Source organism: Aphis gossypii, chromosome X (genome assembly GCF_020184175.1).
Source record: "Aphis gossypii isolate Hap1 chromosome X, ASM2018417v2, whole genome shotgun sequence".
Classification (NCBI taxonomy): Eukaryota; Metazoa; Arthropoda; class Insecta; order Hemiptera; family Aphididae; genus Aphis; species Aphis gossypii.
The window spans coordinates 35,929,156-35,948,557 of record NC_065533.1 but is presented as its reverse complement, the minus strand read 5'-3'; the positions used below and the strand labels follow the sequence as shown (position 1 = coordinate 35,948,557).

Here is a 19,402-nt window from a genome sequence, read left to right as displayed (position 1 = left end):
ATTAATTCATATACAATGTATATACCGTATAGTAATGTACGTAGGATTTAGTCATTTAGTGGCCCTAGGCACTTTCTCCACAATAATAAGGAGAAAATAATATGTCATCAATTATTTAGTTATGCTTTAGAAACAAATATTAAATTTACAATCATTTAATAAAATTATTTTGATTTTTTCAGTATTAATAATAATGATATAAAGTAGGTATGTGAAATAAATAATAATTAAAATTTTATATTTATATAAAATATTATTAAAAATTCTTTTAATACGTTTTTTTTTTTTAGCAAATATATCTATTGTTTTCGGTATTGATTTCTTGTAATAATTCATATTCTATTGACGATTCTACTATTAACGATAAGGAAGATATTTTATATTGTATAAGAGTTGACTTTTGACAATATTTACATATTTCAACACTGAAAATGATTTTTCACCCTTGCATTAGTTGCATATAATGAACTTTTATTTTGAAAATACAGCTTTAGCAACACACATACAATTATACGAGTGTGTGGGACGTGGGTGTTTGGATATCGAGCGATTGTTAATTATTTATCATATAATGACTTATTAAATCAATAATCATTATAGTAGAAAAAATATAATGACAATATTTTACCGAGTCATTTATTTGTAATAACTAATAAGCTATCTGATCTTGCATGCCGTTGCCCGTTATAAATTAAATTCCCGTGTTTTTAACATATCCGTTTAAGTGGTTTTGGTTAAAGTTTAAAATTTTATCTAACCATTATAGTAACTACTTTATTTTCTGAAATCAATGTCAACCTTAAGCAAATAAAAAAAATATTCATTTATTGAGAGTCAACAAATCCTACTGATAAGCATGATGTAAAATTTAAAAAATTAAGTTCATACACATTTTCGGTTTTAGAATCGTCTATGTTGCTTTTTGGTACCAAATGCTCAAATGTTAGAACCATGGAACCATGAGTACGATAGACTTGGTTGTGAATCGCTTACACAAATATTTATAAACGCAATATATAAAATTGTCTTTTATTACCGTAGGTAGATACTTATTAATCTAATAAAACAATTTAAATACCTATAAATAGCACAAAAAAAAATATTTAAAAATTATTCTAGTGGTTGCAAAAATAAAGATATTATATTCAATGAGATTTTCAAGTATCTACAGCAGATATTGATTTTTAAATTAAACACAAAAAAACTCAATTTTGTCAAAAACTAGTTTTGTGTAGAAATTTTAGTTTTTCCCAATTACATTTGAAAATACTAGAAAATTGTTCAGCTTTGACCATAGAATATCAACTATAGATTCAATTTATTTTAAGTAACCATCCTTGAAATAGAAATTTGTTTTTTTCTATTATAGTATAAAATATATATTTTTTTAATTATTAGACAAATTATAATTTAACATTAACCAAAAATTAACAAAAATATTGGAAATATATATGTGATATAATATGTACCCTCAATTGGTGAAGAATTGATGTGTTTTTGATACCTTTTTTATCTAGTTTTTCATACTTTCAATAATTAAATTCTTTATAGGTAACTATGTAGGTAGTTAGAAACATCTTTGACAGCACACATTATTTTGTAAATAGCCAGCACTGAATTTACATTACAATGATGTGAATTTAAAAATTAATAAAACAAAACCATGTACATATATCATACCGCACACTGCACAGTGCACATATTATACATGTAAAAATAATTTTACTCGCCCAAATAGTATTAAACTGTATAAAATACGATATAAGTGATTAACCTCACTAATAATAAATTATGAACTATTAATTTGTTGGTCAAAATTATAACGTTTATCTAACAACCACTTCAAGAACATTCCCACCTTCCTTAAATTATTATTCTTAATATATAGGTACATATTCAAGAAGACCAAAAAAAATTAGCGGTTCTTATGATTTTGGGTCATACTTATACCTAAATATTCTAACATATTATATTATCAGTAATTTCACGCGATATAAAAGGTTTTACACATAATAGTTTTAAAACTGAATGAAAAATTACATTTTTTTTCACAAAAAAAAAAATATTCAATATGTTTGAATTTCAAGTACCTACATACTTTATTATAAAGAATTGATTAATTAAAGCAATTCTCAGAACTTTTTAAGTTTAGTCAATAAAGTACAATGGTAATATTGGTAGTGATTATTTGGAGTGAAAAATGTTCTAAAAAAATTAATTATATGAATAGAATCCCTATTTGATTATTTATTTTACATTAATCGTATCTTATAAATATTCAAGATGAATCAATTTACATTTTTAAAGTACATACTTACAAAATTCTTATTATGTATAATTATGTTATAATAAATCTATTATTAAAACTTATATTAGACATCACCAATTTTTATTGGTAAAGATACCGTAGGTATATAGATGTAATTTGAAAAAAATAATAGAAAACATTTTTATATTTCACCTATTAAAATAAATGTCAGTTACATGCCAAATCGAAATTAACGTTATAAATTTATTGTTTTTCTATAACAATTACCTACTAATAAACTTCAAATAAGTTTATACTTAGGCTTAAATACTCAATATTATAGAATTGAAAATACTCATTATATCTTGAACATAAGATAACTGATGATAAATTGAATAGTGAACCAAAAATCCTGCAGACTTGACTCATTCATTCAATTTCACCATTACAGTGATCGTGTAATACATCCGACCATTTCGAGTTTCGACCTGTCTAAGACCACTTCTAAAAATAACTTTAACAGGCAGGCACACAACTAAAAGTATATATCTAATATCTATGTACAATTAACTTATACTAAGCTGAGCGGAACTTTGACGCAAACGTTCTTAATGTTCCCATGAATAGAACAATTTCCACTCGCAATTCATCGCGATAACGGATAAACAATAAAAGTACGACCGTACTTGTGGGATAATGTCAATAACAGTTGTGTACGTCTACTGGAAAGTGTAAACACGTACATTATTACCTATTATCGTTTAGTAGGTACCTACTCCCGATATTAGCCTTTTTGGCTTTTATGTAACTTCCTCACTTGGACTGTAGTGAATTAGTCTTCGAAGTCGTGCTGAAGCAACATATAATGAACCATAGAATAGCCTCTACTGATTAGACTAGAGTACTAGACTCACGGTCCGAATAGCTTAACAAGTACCTACTCCGCGGTGATAAAATATCACTATAATATATTATAGTGTCTTATACTCTTGATGAAAAACCAATACGTTATGATCATTTTAACTTAACCTTTTGAGCTTTAATCGTAATATATTTAGGTACATCTAACCGAGTACATGTCAACACCCGTAAATAAGTAAACATATGCTTATAAGTTATAAGTTAATAAGTAATAACTAATAAACTAGGTCCTCTTTATAATATTGATCTTACTAGTCACTAGGTATATGTTTCTTTTGTGTTTGTCATTACCTTTTTTGGTAGTAAAAATGCTCTGATTTTTAAATTTGTGGTAATTTATGGTATAGAATTGGATTTAGTTAGTACATTGAGAAGTTAATAGTAAGTTTTAAAATAATCGGAAAAAACAAAAATTAAAATTAAGAACAATTTTACGAATTTTTATGGGAAACTAATATTTGTCATAAAAAATTTTGTTTTTTCGTATAACTCGAAAGCGAATATTTATAAATACTTGAAATTATCACTAAATGTTTACGCTAGTAATTTCTACACATAGTATAATTTTCTGAATTAATATTTTGAATCTTTTTGAACAATTTAATGGCATATTTGTACATATTAGTTTGTCCCTATTCGTTTTTCCTATAAATATCGATGAATTAATAATAATTCATAAGTAGGTACATGATATTATTATTGGAGGATTTCAAAATTTCAAATTTTACCTGCTTAATGAACTACAAAATATACCATAATCTAATTATAAATGTGCTGGCGTATAATAACTGAAAACCCTTTTAGACTATTAATTGTATTCTTCATACTAATCATAGCATTCATTAAAATTTAGTACATTTTTTTGTTATTTAAAATTATTGGTACGTACATATTATAATATGATATATACAATAAGAATATTTGATCAATTGATTTTAAGTGTGTAAAACTTAATTAAAGTAGAAGTAGTCACTGGTTATAGTAGTGCTTCAGATAAACTTTAATTGACTTGAATAAATATCATTGTTCTTTGTCATATCTAAAAAACAACTCTATAAAATATATAAAACAAATTAAAATATTATTTTAAATACGATCAGTTAAGATTAAATGATGCAATAGCCAATAGGTATGTATCATCCATAGTATTAGTTTAGTTATATCACCCCTTTTATGAAAATATAAAATATACAATAAGTATATATACATATACACAATATATTAATTAAATATCATGGAAGAATTGTAATATAATAAGATTTTGGCTCTACTTGAAAGTCTTGTAATTATACATAAAAATAATATTCTAATTCAAGAGATCCATAATATTATATCAAACGATAGAAATAAAATGTGTAGTCACAGATGATATTTGACATTTATAATAGAGGGTTTTTTTTCATTAAAAATAAGCCTCGGAAACTTGGCTATTGGCTGGCAATATTTTTTTTCTAATAATGACAATTCTTAAACAATAATATAATAATTATAATATAATATAATAATATATATATATATATTATATAGTATAATATATTATTTATTATTATTATTATTTATAGGTTTTAAGCACTTACAAGCAAGAAAATATTGATTCATTCAAAAATTAAATTAACTAGCTATTTTAAGATTATTTTTTTAGATCTAATTATTATTTTTATTTTGAATGTGTCTTTGATTTAAGTGAAGACGTATAGTAAAAATACTAGGTATTTAAAATCAATCCTTCAAGGATATAAAGTTAAAATATTAAAAAATGAACTATACAGAAAATCGAAAATATGGAGTACGTATAATATTGGAAATAAATGTTAGGAAATGTATTTATTTTTAAAAATATGTTATCGTAAACGTGTTTTGTCGGATACAATATATTTTTTTAGCTCCAAATGAATTATGTCAGAAACGTATTTTCTATGAATTGTATTTCACAGGATCATTTTTAACCGAAAGCCATTTTATTTGAAACAAATATTTTTTGAAAAACTTTTTTCCCTGTATATATTTTTAATAACTATGTATCGCCTGAAATCATATTTAAATAATATTTAAATATGGTTCTGACAAAATACTATTCAGACGATTTATTTTCACACATAATACGTTTCATTGGAATAATAAAATTACTAATTTCCTATAAAATATTTCTCAAAGTAAATACCGTTCAAAAAAAAATAGGGTTTCATGAAAATGTATTCTAATAATAATAAATAATAATTCTAAAAAATAACCTCGTTCAAAAAAAAAAATAAAGTAGGCAAGTTGGTGCAGCTCTGCTGTATATTATTAAGTTGGTCATTATTATATAGGTGTGTTAAATTTGAATTCAATGATATATTATTGTAATAAAATTTGTAGAAATATGAAAAACGATTTTGAACGGAGACAGACTGTCGGTCTATATCAGTAAGTTTGTTTCGTAATATGTTTTTTGATTTTAAGTCATTTATTTTACTTTTAATATTGCTGTAGGTTGATAACATTTTTTAAAAAAATATTGAATTTATTATATTATATTATAATATAATATAATAATATTTATTATAATATTATGTTAAAGTTAATAAATACCTTACTGTAAAACAGTATGAATAGATAAGTTAATAAATAGTTAATATGATTAAAAGTTTTAAGTTTTCACGAATGATTATTTTAAATTGTATAGGTAACAAAATAACTGACATCGTTATTTATCTTTAAATGAGTAATACTATCAAAATTCTAACTTTAACTGTTATAAAAAATGTTTGTGACAATAAATTTTCAACCATTTTTGAGCAGCAAATAATTTTTAACTTTAATTTCAAGAAAAAAAATTCTCAGGCTTATAAATACCTCAAAAATATTATTAAGAAAAAAACAATCATATAAACATTTGTTAAAAAAAATTCCAGTATCTACAGTTACATGTTTTTGACATACACCAAAAAACAAAATTGTTTTTGTCAATAATTAGATTTGTGTAAAAATCTCCGTTTTTCCTTAATTTTTTTTTGATTTTTCCAATTATAAAATTTATTTTTAGAAATTTATTATATTTGACTCCCCAAAGTACTAGATTCAGTTTTCTACCAGAAATAACACGTATTTTTTGAAAATAGAAACATTTTTTTACTACCCCGAAAATGTTTACAGACAAAGCAAACGAATATTATTGTAAAATCAATACATTCATTACTCCACTCAGAATCTAAAGTAGGTAGATAATATATATTTCAGTTTTTCCTTTATAGTTTTACATAATTGGAATTTAATTTACAAAATTATTATTTTTTCTACCAGAGCGTAATAAATTAACGGTATTATAAGTTGATGAAAATTTATTTATAGGAGGAAAATAATCACAGTACTTAATTCTGTATGTATATTAAAGTTTTTTTTTTTAATATTAAATGAATATAAATTAATTAATATGCAAAGTCCTTCGTAGTTTCAACGAATGTATAGATAAATTAGAGAACAAGCATTTTGATTAAACCACTTCGTATGGTATTCGTAATAATTGCATTAAAGCAATGTCAATGAAAAAACGGTAGTCAATACTAATTTGATTATATAATATTTCAACTAATAAAATCCTGTTGGAATTAAACACTCGTTGAATTGAATAATTTTATCGTTTATTTGTGTAATATTTTTTTCTTCAGTTTATTATTGTCTGAAGATTAAAATCATTGATAGGTAGCCAGGTGGAGGTAGGTAATAGTGAAAGGGAGGTAACTTATATACTTATAAAACAATTATACTATTGTTACCTACTAGTATGATATATCTTTAGAAAGTATAAGGTCATTTTGTGTAAAAATATACTAAAGATACGCTGCTCGTATACTCTTATAAAATATGTAACTTAAAAGTAAACATAGCGATGTATAAGAGTAATTGATGATGTGAATATTGAGTATTTATACATACCTACTAGATGTGCAGTAACAAAAAAATGATGTGATTACTGATTACACTGATAACATAAAGGTTTTACTTCCTATGATTTTGAAGGTTATAATCCTATTTGAAAGTCTATTTGATGTAGGTATCACGTTTATGGGACAAGCGATAATTTAAGCGTGTGTTATCTAATACAATAGTAGGTACCTACATAATAAACTCCGTAAAATATATTTTTATATCTTAATTATATATTTCTACCAATTAATCGCATTATTATTGCTTTCAACTGGTATTATATAATAAAACAAATAACACGTTGTATCAAATAAAATACTAGACTGTTTACCATAAGCCTATATTAGCCATTATTTTTAACTTGAACTGTACCTATGTATTGTAATATTATACACCTAATCCATTGACTTTTTTTGAAACATGAGATGTTGTTTATTTGATCTGATTTTTTAAAACGACTATTTAATAAAAACTTTAAAATATTATTTTAAAATTATTTATAATCCATAGTATACAAATCGAATACATTAATTATAATTTTTCGGTGTGAACATTACACTTTGGCCAAATATATGAATAATAATCACAAACATAGATGTGTAATATTGTCAATAATCTCATACTTACATTAATAAGAATATTATTATTAATTACAAAAGTAATTAAGTTATATTATGTCTTATGCGTGAATTCAATTATGCAGGTACAGTGTACACTCGTGTATATATAATATATTGTTATATTGTACAAACACTGCAAACAACTTTTCGCCAGTAATTAATAAATAATTATTTTTTTATCAATATTTTAAGTATACTTAACGTTAACCTACTGAATGACTAAGAGAATAAAGAGAATAATTTAGTGTGCTGTACACCCACTCTGTTAGCTCGGATAAAATAATAATAGTAGGTACAGATGTGAAGCACGTAGCCAGGGGTGCCTGGGTGAGCCGGGCCACCTTAAATTTTCTCTAGCCCATGGGCGCCACCCCCCAAATTCAAAATATAATTATTTTTACCAATTATCAAAAATGTGATTATGAGCTTTGAAATAAATCTATTCTGAATATTACTACTAGGTACCTAGGTAATACAGTTATTATTATGATAATTAATTTTGATAATCATGCATAACGTTATCTGAAAAAGATAAATAATAGGATCTTAATAGACATACCTGTTTTAATGATAAAAGATTATTAGGGACTATATTTGCAGTTGGTAAACAATACGAAGTGCATACCCGAGTGCTATATTCTGTAGACTGTCGGTGTTTGAGCCATTATTTAATTATTTTATATCATTAAATATCATTTTATTAACACTTTTAATGCCGTTGACGCTCATACTTTTGATTATTTTTAATTAGTATTTAGATATGAATTAACTTTTGTTAATATATGTTGTAGGAATATAATTACTTACATTCTAAATATATAGGTATAGATTTATTTTTTATAGCATGAAAAATGTATTCCAAAAGTAAATATGTAGGTAATTTTGTGTTATTTTTTTTAAATCAGAAAGGTATTATACTAGGTATTATCTATTTTTTGTAATATTGTAATAGGTACACTTGCTGCGAACATTTTTCTTAAACCAACTATCAATCAAAGGTAATATATAATAAGATTCTTTGTATGACATAACCTAATCGTTAGTGTGAAGGAAAAGCTCTCCCACTACAAGTATTTCATTTGAGAAAATTATGGAAAATAATAAAAGGGCCAAAAACTAATCGGCCCCTAGTTGAAATTTTCTGGCTACGCACCTGTAGCTGTGTAGGATATATATTGGTGGATAAATTAAAATTATATAAGACAAATAATGATATTTATCTATCATACTCAATTTTTTTTATGTATAGTGTATACATTATATATATTAATATATATAATTAAGCACACTAATGGTTTTTAAACATTGATAGTTCAACTAGTCTCTACCTTCAAATGAGAATTCGTCACCTTTTTAGTTTTTTATTGAAAATGATTTAGTGGATACATTATTACACAAAATAAGTTCAAACAAATAGTTTTTTAGTTATTGAAGTATTTATTTTAAGGATAATAGTCTTTTAAAAAATGATTTTACAAACATATAAAATATTTATACTATTTGAACTTAATATTAATATAATACTTCACACCATTCATATAAATTATAATTGTTGATAATTTATTAAATTACTAAAATTTTCAAATTAACATGACTCTCATACTTTAAAACTCATATCATAAATCTATTGTACCTATTAATTGACCTTACTCCTTACCCCTTAGTACAAAAATTTAAATACTCAAAAACTACTTATTTTTCTAATATCGATTTTGATACATTAGCATTTTCAAAAATAGTATACGTACGTAAATACGTTAAATAATTCGCTATACAAAAGGAAGGTTGTCATGTGAAAAACAAAAGTTTGTACCTATCTTTATAAAACACTTGCTAAGTAGTATGAAAAATCTAAAGAATTTAGAGTCTTTCAGAGGTCTTTAAGGATATTTAAAAATTCCAAAAAATCTGATTTTGAATAAATGCATTATTGAAAAATAAAAAGAGAGTATAAGCATCCTTAGTTTATCACGCTGTATAACATAAATTCGTCCTATAATAATTCGAATGACCTATACACAAAACAAATAAAAAACATGATATTTTAAACAAAAGGTTCTTCGTGTGATTGAATTTCATATATTAAACCGAAATAAAGGTACTTATTTTATCTGACAGACATTGTTTTTGACAGCTGACATTCAATTCATATTTGTTACCAGGCCTAAATCATATTTACGAAGTACAATTAATACCGTTCATATATCGCTTAAATAACCCATACATTTATTTTATTTTATGTTATGATAGATTTAAAAAACGTATTTTTATAAATATATTTTGAACTTTTGAAGATATAATATTAATTTATAAATGATCAGTGCTAGAACTTAGAGGGAATGTCATACTTGAATAAATAGTTGTTGGCACAAGTGATAACTGATGAGTGGTAAGTGCAGACATCCAAACGTTTTTCATGTCATATTTTAAATTGTATTTAATTGATTTTGTATACTTGACTCCTTTTTCATTTCAAGTGTAATTAATAATAATTATTATTATCATTTTCGCTAACATTTATTTATTTTTAAAACATAATTTTTAAATTATATAACAATAATTAACACGATATAATAAAATAATAAATTAGTAGTAGTTTATCAATAAATAATTGTATGGCGTACATAAAAATAATTAATAAATTTGGTACTTAAAATTAAATAAATTTTAGTGTATAATTTTATATTAAATATTTAGAGCTTTTTTTGATTTTTAAGAACCTAATTATTATATATTGTATATACCTATTATACCTACATATATATAAACGCAAATGTTATACTATTATCATACAATTCACTTGCTCTTCTAAAATCCACATACATAATTGCCCAATATCAATTTTTTTTATATAAAAATAGATAAATTTTGTTTCTTGTGACATGTATATATTAATATATGTTCATCGGTTACACAATATTACGATACACTATTTCATATACTATATATAAGCAATAGGCATAATCTGTATCCAAAATAGTAGATACTTGTCAATAAATGTAGGTAGAATATTATTATATTTAACACAATCAAAGTCATTATTTTTTTTACTCTGAGAAAACACTATTTACTATTAAATTCGTTCAACGTAATGTACAGTCACTATAAATTTGTTGGAAGTTAAAGAGAGTAATTCTGTACCTACATTGCAATCAGGGTGAGTGTTTCGGGTGACTGGATAACCTCCTTAAGTCATATTTTATGTGGGTAGGCGCAGTAAAACCTGTATAATATATGTTACGATTAAGATTTGGTATTTTTACAATTTTATACAGGTTTATGTTTTATTCAGGGTCGTGAAAAAATGTAGGTACTTATTACATTACTGCATAATGAAATACGTTTAATTTTTACGTTAAAATGTTTTTAGATATACGTGCCTATTATATTTAATGATATGGGTTTTGATCTATCTAAAAAAAAAATGAATATGAATAAAATGATTCTTTTAACCAAATTCTTTTTTCAAAATAATACAACCTTATTTTTGTTATACATATATTTATATATTATATTTCATTTAATCAATTTTGCAGTAGTTCTCCATTGCATTCATTTAAGAGAATTTTTAACGAAGTTGTGTAGATGATAATTATTAAAATATATATTTAATATTTATATATATTTCACAATAATTCTATGTTAGTAGAACAGACTCCACGTATAAAACGATGTTTTTTGTTTCGAGTTGCAGGCATTGCGTGAATCAAAATTATATTTCCATGCGCGAGACAGGTAACCGTGTTATTGTGGGATCTGGGTCCATTTTGTACAGTTTTGCGGTTTTGTTGTTTTAAGTAATAACTCTAAATTATTAATAAATCGTTGAAAGTAACGAGGCCTATGATTCCTTTCGTTATAATTCGACAAAAAAATAACAATTCTATATTGTATTATTATAGCCTACAGATCTCATTCTATTTATATGGAACAAAAAGTAAAAACTATAAAGTAAATATAGCACGAATTTGTAAAGCATAATATGGCCTTAAATAAATCATTTTAATTTATATAAGCTGATATGCATACCTACGTATAATCGTGTTCAATATGCAATAGGTATATAGTATATATTATATATTCGTAGGGAAAAATATATTATGACATGTGATACTTCTACTTGACCGCATTCCAAATTAATTAATGAAAAATTATTACAAATAATAATACTTACATAATGGTTTTAGTAACGTTTTTGCTTATAAGATAATATAATCCTATACTAGATCGAATTTAATCGTTGGCGATAAGTTCATTGATGTGATATGCTTTTAGTATATTAAAATTACATACTATATAACACGTACAGGTAATAACTAAAATTATTGTAGTTATTTTAATAGCGGTCCACCAAAAACCACAACATGAGCTTTTTAGCGAATCATTTTATATTTTTTTAGATATCATTAACCATTAATATTAGAGAGGTACCTTTTTTAAGTAATAATATTTTTATTATTTGCGTTTAAAAATAGGTATTATTATAATATCGTCTAACCTTGTCTACATAGGCTCGGTATGGTATAATAGAGTATTAAGTATACTTGCATGAAAATTGCATACTTATCATATTCGTTTTATTTTATTATTATAGGTACATGAAGGTATAATACATACCACGCAACTATATCGTAATATTCGTGATGCTGATTATCGTGTTCGATAATGAGATGAAGGTTGAACTATTATACATGATAAGTCTACTTTAAACTAATTGTAATGACAAAATAATACAAATTCAATCTAATATACCCTAATTACCTATCTAAACACGCATATTTATGCAGTCGGGTATATTTATACTGTGGCAGATATCCATATATTATGCTCGCATCATTAGATATTAGGAGGTAGGTATATATACTTTTTTTCTAATCAAATAATAGTTAGGCACTTTCATCCAACTGTAAAATAGCACGAGTTTCACTATCTGTAAATGTCTAAAATAAACTTATGTTCTTACAAATAAGTAGGTACATCTAATTGGACGAATGGTTGTAATATTTTTTATTTTTATAATTCATTTCTGACCAGATTTAAACTTTTTACGTTTCATCACAGTTTCAATAAATAAAGTAATAGTATTTACGTACCTATGTGTAATATGCCTGTTCATTGTTTTTTAAATCTCAACTTTCACAATTACCTATTTGAATTAAAATGGATTAAAAACAATTATTACTATTGTATCCCACACAAGGACAATATCAATAGCACTTGATAGTTGATACAGACGAAATTCATATTTATTCAGCAATAGTAGGTAATACATTTTTCGAAGTCAGATATATTTTACAGAGCATACAAACAAAATAGTATAAAATATAATTTTAAAAAGAAAAAAGAAAAAAGAAACGGTAACTGATAAATTTGATGTTTTTTAATTTTAAGTAAATAACTAAATAACTGTTAACAACCAAATTTTACGAAAACGTTTTAAAATATATTAAAATTATCGCAATTTAATATTTTAAAAAATATATTTATTAAATAACTGAAATCGGCAAATTTATCTCTGGGTATCTCTTATGTGTGTATAATGTTTAATGATATTTAAGGTATAAAACATTTAATAACAACTAAACTACTGCAGTACTTAAGTTAAAAGAAAAAAAGAATTTATTTGTTTACAGTCCGGTATAAAAAATATCTTACATGTTCTTCCTTGTTTGTTGACATGATATTATTGATATAGAAAACAAGTTAAGAGGATGAGTCGTTATACTTTATATAGTACACTGCAGGTCTGCTGCAAAGTATATATGACATTATAGACCACAAACATCAGTATTCAGTAACGAATTTTAAAGGTACATGTAGACTACAAACTGCACCCTCGAACTCAAATTTATTATAAATACATTCGTAAATGAAAAATATGAGCATTTTATGTAGTTACATCATCTTGAAGGTATCGACCATTCATAATTTTTTCTTAAATTAGCACAAATCATAATAGATTTATTAGATGGTAACTAAATAAAACTACCCATAATATACCTTTTTAAACACCTAAATATTTTTAATAACTTAACCCCGTCACTACATAATATTATTTAAGTTATTTAATATACATTTAAAAAAATAAATGATGATCGTTGCTAAGATGTAATACTAAATAGACAACTTTTTTCAAAATTATAACGAGTGTTTACTTTTGAAGTATAAACAAATACATATGACTTCCAATCGAAAGTAAACGAGAATAATGTCATAATATGCGATGTGTCATTTAAAATGCATTCAATTTAATTACATACCTACAGAGAAAAAACTTAGTACTTTCATAAATTATACGAATATTGTATAACTAAAAATAATATCATATTTTTATTTATATTATATTTTATGTTTACAAATATTCTTTATTTAATATCATAGATATTTTTAATTTAGTTTTGAAATTCTCGAAAATGTAACCGTAAAACTATTCATATAGATTATAGGTATTCTCATATTATATGAAGTCAAAATCTTATATAATCTATCTAATCTAATTTTTAATAGAGTAACTCAAGGTTACAATAAATAATTAGACCTCTATTATTGTCTTAAAAGCACTGTGTCGACACTCGACACATAGGCGTATAGGGTCATTCTTTTTCTCATCACATAATAATAAATAAAAATTATAATCACTGTGAATTTTGATCGTATCTTCACAATAATAATATTGTAATTAACATATTCTACGATTGTCATAATCACTATAGTGCGTTTATATTTTGCAATAAAAACATAATATAACTGCACATTGGATTTATAGTTTTTCTTCTAAGTCTCGTGTGTGGTGTGTTGTATTGTCAATCGTTGTAGATATTATACAGATTTACTTTTGCCGTCACACACTTAGATGTAATCGGCATACTAAATTTATTTATTATCATTAGTTAATATAGTCATCAATTTATTATAAAATGTACAATGTACACCGCATATCTCAGATTGCTTGGTTTAAGCGTTGGCAAATAAAAAAAAAGGTATATAACAATATGTTAATATAGCCCGGTAAGATTAAACATTAAATACGACTCAATCGAAATACTTATTATTTATTAAGTGTAATGCCATAACCTACAGTTTATTATTCTTTTTTATTAAATGTTTGTTACCTACCTATTTAGTTTAATGACGATCATAACGTCTTGTTGCTATAATTAACTTCAAAAGTTTATTACAGGTTTTTAATATATATATATATATTATCCTAAATAGGTTACTTATACAGTAGATATATCTACTATACATGCCATATGCCCACATGGTAACAATAATATATTCATATTATAATAATTATAATCATTAATAACATTATGGTAAATGTATATAATATGACATTATATATTATTATATTATGTGTGTATAAGATTAACTCTAAAATATCTACTTTGTGAATTAATATTAAAATCGTATTTAATAGGTAGGTACATATCAATGATTAAACGGAGAATTTATAATGCAGTTGGCAGTTTATAAAATAGATTAACGTAAATATCATTATTTTATTTTCATTTACATTGTGGATTTGAATAAAAAAGAGTTAGTATATCTTATTGCATGAAGTCATTTTTGTACAAAATGCTAATTTTTTTCAATAGCAGGTACAGTAAAATATGTACCTACACTGTACTTATTATACATTATGAATCTTATATTAACTTAGGTAATATTAATTTAGGTACATAAGTTGCTAACATTCATAACTTATTATTTTAATACATATAAAATATATTATTATACGGCAATTATAATTATTAAAATGCATTCATTTTTCTTTGTAAAAGATATATAAGTACGTATGTAGGTTGTAACTTGTAGGTATACTTATTTACATTTATATTATACTTTGTAATCTAAATTTAATTATTTTTTTATATACTACTATAAATTATAATAATGCACTTAATAATCGTGATATATTTATAAAATAATAAGTTAATAATGTAAAACTAATAATAATTAATAATCTCGATCGTTATATTACTTGAATTTCAATAAACTAAAAATTATTCTCGTATTTAGAATAGCTGAATTATATGTATACTAATTTAAATGTTAATTTATAATATTGATAATATTTTATTAGATTATTAACATTTAAAATTCGTAACTATTAATATTTTTTTCTTTTAAACTATGATAAATTTAGTTTAAATTAAATTAATTTTCAAAAGTCCAAAACTTTGTTAGATATTATACAAGATGACGCTCTAAAATATGTGTTTCTAAAACTATGAAACAGTATAATACCTACGACCTACCTATAATTATATATTCATTAATTAAACTTATTTAAAAATTAAAAATAAAAACTGTCTGTCTTGAAAAGTGAAAATATAAAATATTTTAAGTGCGCTAATACAGAATGCCTATTTAAATATTTTAAAATATTATTTTAAATTAAAATTAAATCAATTGGCTTCCATTATGCCACAGTTAATAAGCGTATAATTGTACGCAATTGTTATCGAACGCAAAATCAACTTTATACATAAAAGGGTGTACGATATTAATTGAGTTTAGAATCCATTTATACGAGTAGATATGACAAGATATATTGCATATACATTACGAGACGGGTAAATAAGGTTAACAAGCTCAATCCGGGAGTGGAAGTCATCCCTTAGTTTAAACCATTGAGGCAAGAGACAGGAATAAACGGGTCGGAAAATTAGCATTTCATAAAGGGCGCCTAGAGATAACGTGATTTATACTAGAAATGTAGTGATAAACCAACAAGTTTAACATATGAAATGAAAATGAAAATACCTTGACAATATTTTGTAGTGTGTTATTCAAAACAAAATTTTATCTAACAATAATTATATTATATTTTATAATTAATAATAACTAACAATAAATTTAATAAAAAAATAAAACATTCCTTGAAACCAAAAAAATATAAAAATATATGTATATTAACAATCGGAATATTTTAGATTCTGGGCGAATTTATTGATTTTATAACGATTTGTGTGTGTATGTGTGTTTTTATATTGCATGTTCATATACGACAACGAACAAACACTTAACAAAAGTTTCAACTTTGAGGATGAAATTGGATAGAAAATTGGATCTATAGTTTGTACTTCAGAGGTTAAAAATTTTCATTATTTTTAAAATAATTAAGAAAACAGGAATTTTACACATCCAATTATTTACAAAATCAATTGTTTTTTCTTTATGCAACTTGAATACGAATAATCGAAGATACTTTAAATTTTCCCTAAATGTTTATGAAATTATTGTCCAAACTATTTACTTCTCAAAATATTTTGATGCTTCGTGAGATATTTATAGATATCTATTTTTCCTTTTTTTTTTAATTTCTTTTTTTATATAATTGTTGATAACAATTTATTCACTGGGTAAAATAAAATAAAAAATGTAATATGATGTTCCTCATAAGTTCTTCATATAGTGCTAATTAAAAAACATATTGAAAATACTCAATTAAATATTATAACATATGTTTTTATAAGCATTTGAAATGTTCCATTTTTTTATTTTTTATTTTTAGGAATGTTTATAAAATATTATTTTTTTTTTAATTATTTATTAATTTAATCAAATGAATAATTATATTTTTTACAAAAAGTTAATGCTTATGTTATATTATATACTATTAAAAATAATTCAGTGTAATAAGTACAATTATCATAAATTCTTTTACGAATTCTCAAAAATATTGATTTTATAAGCAGAATATATTTTAATCTTAAAATTCTTTTGAATATCAAAGATATCTATACTTGGTTAAATAATTCTTTAAAGAATAGAGTATCAAAAGAGAAAACTTATTCACATTACAAATATATTACACTTTTTAACAATTAATTTCACTATACATTCATCAACAAATACAACATTAAAAAACAATATTAATAGTAATAGGCATGAAAAGTTTACATTTGTCTCAATGTGAATCCAAACCTGTTATAGAATGAGAGACATGATGTGTAACCTCAGGCATAAATCATGATAAATGTATAATCAGTAATCACAAAATAAAAATTAAGAAAGTAATATTAGAATGTTGATTAGATAATAAAATAATAATATCCCATTGTCTACGTATGTGTAAAATCAACCATTTTACACAATACACAGTAAAACATGGTGTCTACCAAAACTAGGATATCATTTTATTTATGAAAAATAACCTTGACTGGTTATATAGGCACATAATAGCACAATCGAGTTTTTCGCAAAATCTCGTTTGATACAATATAAGTTCATTATAAATTTTAAAAACGATACACCAAACATTTTAATCACCGTTTCAAAAACCTAACATATACTTACATCTAAAGAAAATGTTTGATTTTATCTGTTTGGTATAAACCGTATACTTGCATGATCAATAGCAAATGATAAACAAAAAATTCAAAAAATATATTATTGATAAATCTACAAACACTAGGTATTAAATAATGTTACATAACATTTGTAAACGATATTAAATAGGTGATGTGGCATAATGTGTATATTGTGCCAGTCAATGAGCTGTTCCCGAAATTTAATAATAAAGTTTTTTTTTTTAACAACAATTTTTATCAGAGGACATAGTTAATCGATCGATATATTAATTTCAATTAGACCAGTTGCATATACCAAGTACGTTTAAACGTGCCTCTAGGTATACAGTAGACAGTAGTACATTTAAACAGACACGTTTGTTAAATACCTACCAACATATTATTTCGTAATGTGTATTAATAATTGGCCTCGAAAAACAAACAGTTATTTATTGTAATTGATTTTAGTTATTTGCGCTAATTTATAATTGATGAATTATAATTTAAAAAACTTAATTATATAAAGTACAAACTGTTACAATTTAAATTCATATATTTTTCTTTGATTAATTAGCGACAAAGATAATATAATATAAAATTATTTAATGTTTAATTTCAAATGCCAAATGTTATACAGTTATACCTATATATAATAATTAATAACGAAACACACTTAGCTCACCTGAATCCTGAAATCCGACTGTTACTTGAAAGTTCATGTAATACGTTTTTAAAAGTCACTCTCTGACTAAGGTCTAAAATGACCAGCGAGTAAAATAAAAATTTATTAGTTTTGTAGTAAAATATATTAAAAAATCAAAAAATGTTTTCGTAAATCTTACCTTGTACGATAAAGAAAATCGCAATGGATAAAAATTAAATTTTTTTCCCTGCATTATTTTTTATAAATCCAACTGAGTTATTGTAATATTATATATTTTATATCCAGGTATAAACATATGGATGTATAATAAATTTGGATTACACATTTATAAATATACGCCGGACTGTCGAATTTAAAACAAATTTAAAACGTTTAATATATTATATTATATCAATGCTTTTAGATTTAAAAACTGATAATTGAGTCTGCATTGAGTATTCACTTGTTATATATCTACCTATGATAGAGCTAATGGAATTCTATGTGTTCTATATTTATATATATATTTATAAACTTCAACTGTGTACAATATATTATACTCCTTTTGTTGAATGAATAAAATATCAACATTTATTTTATTCGACTCATACATTATTCAATGAATATTTTAGAGTAGATTGACTTGGGTTTATTTTTCATTTACTACTAACAATTTTTCACAAACCATTTCTTTCATTATGTAACAGCCTATATACTCGGTATACTCTCGCGTATCCAAGGCGACGGCATGATTTCCAGACGTCTA

General features: G+C 24.0%; 1 long non-coding RNA gene across 1 annotated transcript; it reads right to left on the bottom strand.

Moving 5' to 3' along the window:
- Positions 1–4,098: 4,098 nt before the first annotated feature.
- Positions 4,099–18,995, bottom strand: LOC126551537 (uncharacterized). The gene is made up of 3 exons (XR_007605462.1): positions 18,836–18,995; positions 18,676–18,748; positions 4,099–4,208 (listed from the first exon to the last, which is right to left on the bottom strand). It is a non-coding gene; the product is annotated as an uncharacterized LOC126551537 (long non-coding RNA).
- Positions 18,996–19,402: the final 407 nt, after the last annotated feature.